A 6,000-nucleotide genomic window follows, 5' to 3' on the forward strand; every position below is an offset into this window, starting at 1 on the left:
TGTATGAATGGATGTTCTTCCAAAAGAATGTGAGGTAGAGCTTGAGAAAATATTCAAATCCATGTAATTTTTACAATCTGGATCAAAGTTCCATATTATTTTTTTAGAGATAACATTTTTTCAATTTATGTTTTTAATTCCAATATACCAGGCATAGTGATAACTTTTTTCAATTTTTTAAAATTCCAATATAATAGGCATAGTGTTGTATTAGTTTCAGTTGTCCAATACACTGATTCAACAATTCCATACATTATTCGATGTTCGAGTAAATGTAGCTTTTTTTCTATTATGTTATGTTATGTTAGTCACCATACAGTACATCATTAATTTTCGATGTAGTGTTCCATGATTCACTGTTTGTGTATAACACCCAGTGCTCCGTGCAATTTGTGCCCTCCTTAATACCCATCACCAGGCTAACCCTTTGTCCTACACCCTCACCACTAAAAGCCTGTTTGTTTCTTAGAGTCCATGGTCTCCTACGGTTTTTCTCTTCCTCCAGTTCCGCCCCCCCCTTCATTTTTCCCATCCTTCTCCTAATGTTTCATGCTATTTTTTACATTACTAATAAAACTCTATTATATTTAGTCTCTATTACTAACATGGAATTCACTAAAATGAGTTGTGTACGTAAAACAACAGAAATTCTGTAATACCCATTTCAGAATAACCAGAGGCAAGAAATATCCAGGAGGCAAGGAAATCCTGAGCAACAATGTAGAGGCAAGGGAACTCATTCTTGCTTACTAAAGGACATAGATAAATGGGTAATGTAGCGAGAATAGAGGTTAGTTTCTAGGGTTTAATGATTTTTGATTTACCGATAGCAAAAGATGGGTACATTTAGGCCTATTTATTCTCAATAATACACACATCACGTGAATACTTTGATCATTTTGGAGCTCAAGCGCCAAAAATAAATAGAAAATAAAAGGGTGAAAAGATAGGTTCTTTAAAAGGAACTCCAACCTAGAAGTAGAAAGAAGACAGAGGGCAGACCTTGGGATACCAGAAATGATTCAAGAGATGGCTGTGGAGCAAATAATGATAATTTGATCACCACAATTTACTGATGACTGAATTTTCAAAAAACTTGGGCTTTTAGTCCCTATACGAGAGTTCTTCTCTGATAAAGATCATTGCTTTGAAAAACTGCATAATCATGATATTCTCAAGTTGTACAATAGAAAAATATTTGCTGTCCTTTAAAAAATAAAAATAAAAAATGTTCGCTTATGTCATTCTTTCCTAGACTCTCCAAAACTGCTGTTTTATGTCAGCAAGCTCATGATGCCCTAACCATCTACTGAATAGGAATCCTTTAGTTAACAATCCCATTGTCTGACTTATTCAGGAGAAAGGAGCTGCCATGGGAGCATTACCTGATAGGTACAGATGGTGGGAAGACAGGTAGAAAAGGTCGGATATTTGCTGCTTGGGCCATATCCAATATAAGAACATCTCCGTGATAACATTTCCTGCTGTTCTCTATCCCTGCAAAACAAATTTGATCCTATTCTGTAAGGCTTTCTGAGGTCATGTTGGTGGATTCATCCTCCAACAAAACTCACAGCAAGGTCTGTATCATGCTGAGGCAGCAGCATGAATTTATTGACCTTGAATTGTAGAAAGCTGCTGACTACTAACTAAAATATTCCCCAGAGAATGTGGAGAAGGAGGAGGTTTGTATATGACCTGAGAGATTACCTCACCACTAGGCCAGTCCAGGAGGCTCTCAGCAGCTCAGAATAATGACCTTTGGGTCCATCCACAGCTGGTGTCTCTGAATTCATTTCTATAACCTGCAGAATCTCACTGCTCTTCTCTCTTCATTTCCCTCACAGGGTAAATGTAGAGAAATTAATACACAGAAGTTGTATTTTTATGAGTTCAGTTCTTTTTCTACCATCCTCATTTGGAAGAACTTCTAAAGAACACTTAGATGTGGGCATGTTCCTATGCCATGAATTCTATAAATATACTTAGGACCCTTTGTTCACTAATGCACTACTGGAACGAAAAGTCTGTATCCACAATAGCTCTTTCTCACATATTTACTCTCATTCTCCTACAGTCTCATCCTCAGATTTTTTTATTTTATTGAAGCTATTTTTGTAAATTTAGTAATATTCTCTGAATGACCAGTTATGATGTATATTTCCAAATCCTGCTATACGAATTTTAGAAGTATTTGTTCCAGCACTGTTAAAAATGTGGATAGTATTTTGATAGGGGTAACTGTAGGGGTAATCTGTAGATTGCTTTAGATAGCATTTTAACAATATTTATCCTTCTAAATCATGAGCAAGGATTATTTTTCCATTTCTTTGTCTTCCTCAATTTCTTTCACAATTATTCTGTAGTTTTTAGAGTATAGATCCTTTACCCCTTTGGTTAGGTTTATTCCTTGGTATCTTATGATTTGGGTGCAATTGTAAATGGGGTTAATTCCTTCATTTCTCTTTCTTCTGTCTCATTGTTAGTGTATAAAATGAAACTGATTTCTGTGCATTGATTTCATATCCTGCCATGCTGTTGAATTCCTGTATGAGTTCTAGCAGTTTGGGGGTGGAGTCTTTTGGGTTTTTCACATAACGTATCCTGTCATCTGAGAAGAGTGAGTGTTAGACTTCTTTACCAGTTTGATTTTTTTTTTATTTCTTTCAATTGTCTGATTGCTGAGGCAAGGTTTCTAGAACTATGTTGAAGAATAGTGGTGAGAGTTGGCAACCTTGTCCTGTTCCTGGCTTTAGGGGAAAAGATCTCAGTTTTTGTCCACTGAGAATGATGTTTGCTGTAGGATTTTCATAGATGGCTTTTATGACATTGGGGTGTGTTCCCTCTATCGATGTAGATAGAACTGGAGGGTATTGTGATGAGCAAAATAACTCAATCAGAGAAAGACAAGTATCATATGGTTTCACTCTATGTGGAATATAAGAAACAGCAGAGACAATCATAGGGGAAAGGAGGGAAAACTGAATGGGAAGTCATCAGAAAGGGAAAAAGCCAAAAGAGACTCTTAATCATAGGAAATAAACTGAGGGTTGATAGAGGGGAGTAGGGTGGAGTAGTCCAGTGCTGGGCATTGAGGAGGACACGTGATGTGATGAGCACTGCTTGTTATACACAACTGATAAATTATTGAATCCTACACCTGACTTATGATGTGTGATAAGTTGGCTAATTGAATCTAAATAAAATTTATTTAGAAATGCAGAACCCTGAACCAGTTACAGACCATCTGGTGATATTTCTCTCATTCCTCCCTTTTATACCTTTTTTCCTCTTTTCTACCACTCTTCTCTCAGAATGCAGATATTTTATGCCTCATAGATGCGGAGGAATCATGTCATCCGCTCTTGATGCAAGTAAAAAGAAGACATATATGTTTTTAAGTTTTTAGAAATATAGGGAGAAGAATTCAAAAGTCTTTTATCATTAGAACAAATGATGAATTCAAGAACTACTTATGCACATGGTGCCTTTCTCCTTGACATGATTTGCCTGGTTTCTAGACTTTCTCTTATGCTGTTAACTTAAGAGAGATTGAGGTAATACAGATGCTGGCAAATTTAGAAAGGATCAAGGAGGAGGCATTCACAATGTATTTCAGAGAGAAGAAGAGATAGAGATAAAAGGGCAGAGGACCTTAGATGTTCTTTGTAGAATCTTATCTGTGAAGGAGACAGATACAATGGTACTGATTCATATTGAATAGAATTGATTCACAGGTCATATTGGCACATGTTATCTAATCATTAGCTCAGTCTTGAGTCACCAAGGAATAGTTTAAACTAGCTTATCATCTTTTCCCCTCCTCTTCTTCTCTGCTACGGATTTTATTTAAATTTTGTTGTCTTCCAATCTAGTATCCTGAGTCCCTTTCACCCTTAAACTATACATTATTGATGGGAATAGTATCTTCTCAAAATAACTGGGGTATCAATTTTATTATGCCAACTCCTATAACAATATTTTCAGCACATATCCTGATTTTGTTCCCGATGTGGCATGTCATATTCCAAATTTCAGTCCATGTTGAACATACTTTGAAAGACTGTCCTGACCTTTCTTCGGCCTGTAGAATAGATAAGCAAATTTTTTCCACTTTATTGTGAAACAAGGAAATACTTTCACAAATAGATCAATACCTATACGTTTAACTTTTTTTTCCCAGAATTTTGTAGGGCTTTGGGGGAGAGGTTAATAAATCATCTTTAAAGGATCATCATTCAAATTTTTTCTCAAAAAAATAAATCATATGTACTCATTATGAAGCATACACCAATCTGGCAATCCACAATTTTAGTAGTAAATTGATTTAGTACTAATTGATTTAGTAGTAAAATCAATTACCTCAATTTCCTGCCCATCTTTTATTTTAAGAAAACTACAGTCATGAAGTGACTCATATTGCCATATCACTGATAAATCCTATGGAATATAGAGTTAAGAAATTAATGTCTACCTATGAGGTGAATTGTTTCTCAAAAACAATATCCATTGGGGAGAGTATGTGCTATGGTGAGTGCTGTGAAATGTGTAAGCCTGATGATTCAAAGACCTGTACCCCTGGGGCAAATAATACATTATATGTTAATAAAAATAATTTAAAAAATAGTAAAAACAAACCAAAAAAAGCAGTATCAAGGTCATTCAATAGAGAAAACATAGTCTTCTCTACAAATAATGCTGAAACAACTGGACATCCGGGCGAGGTTCAGTTTGGTGCATTGGGTTCTTTATTGTCTCTGTTCATGAAAATTACCATCATCAAAATAAAATTTTTAATTTAATACCAAATACACCTTATAGCATATTTCATTTCAAAAACAAGCCAATACATAAGGTACTAAAGTAATTCCATTTACCAGTCAAGAACCAATAGTTACACAAGATAGTTTTATACAGTTAGTGTGGGACAAACAAATAAGAATTTCTAGTATCACAGGGTTTATTTTTAACCTTTAAAATAGATTAATTTGCTGAAATCCAAGTGACTATATCATATATTTAAGCCAAGGTACTTATTCAGGATTCCAGGGATCTAAGAAACAGCCTTTCATTTCAATTTCACTACACACACACACACACACACACACACATTACCTTATTTGTGCATTAATATGTATACACATACATACATGATATATACATAATAGAAAACAAGGAAAAGAGACTAACCCTGGAAAGTTTGCAAATGTTCAAAGTATAGCTTCCAAGTTCATTTTTTGCTTTCTTCAAATGTAAATAAGGTCAGATTTCACATTCTCATAGCATGTGCTAGGCTTTGAGGAAGGAGAAATTGTAAAAGTATTTTCTTGAAATTGAGAAATGAATCTGAAGACAAGCTTATGAAAATTATATTTGGTGTGATTACAGACTTTTTATGTAAGATTATGTGTCAGCATCCTACATAATCTTTTCCTGTCTCTATCTATGGCCTGGGTATGGCATTTTTAATCTTTTACTTCTTCCCTCAGTGAAATCTCTGTTAAAGGGATGCTTCATTGATGATTTGGGCCAGAGGTCACCAATATGTAAGGAAGAAAGGATTAACTTTGAAGGTGTCTGTGTTGTCTCAGATGGGTCAATATAATTTATTATTTGTTTCAATTCAGTATTATCTGTTCATACAATAAACCTATACTCTGTGCCTATTCCATTGAGCAGACATTATATCAGTGAATATGAAAATATCTCATCTTAGTACTCACATTTTAATTTAAGAAAAAGGTGAAGATAATTAGAGTTTATTAGCTTCATGCTACTGGCACAAGTGTTTCCTGGTTGCAGTGGGAGAGTTGTATATTTCAGCAAAATTTCAACGGTCTCTACAAAAGCAAGGCAACTCACCATTTTCACTTCCCAGCTCTACCCAAGAAAGTTTCATTCGGGTTGAATCCTAAAACGAATTCCTCTTTACACTGGGTTCTCTTACGATTGCTTAAGAAGAAGCTACAATGCAAGATAATAGCATGTCTAGGAGAATTC

Source organism: Lontra canadensis, unplaced genomic scaffold, assembly GCF_010015895.1.
Source record: "Lontra canadensis isolate GAN:19392208 unplaced genomic scaffold, GSC_riverotter_1.0 scaffold7, whole genome shotgun sequence".
NCBI classification, from domain to species: Eukaryota; Metazoa; Chordata; class Mammalia; order Carnivora; family Mustelidae; genus Lontra; species Lontra canadensis.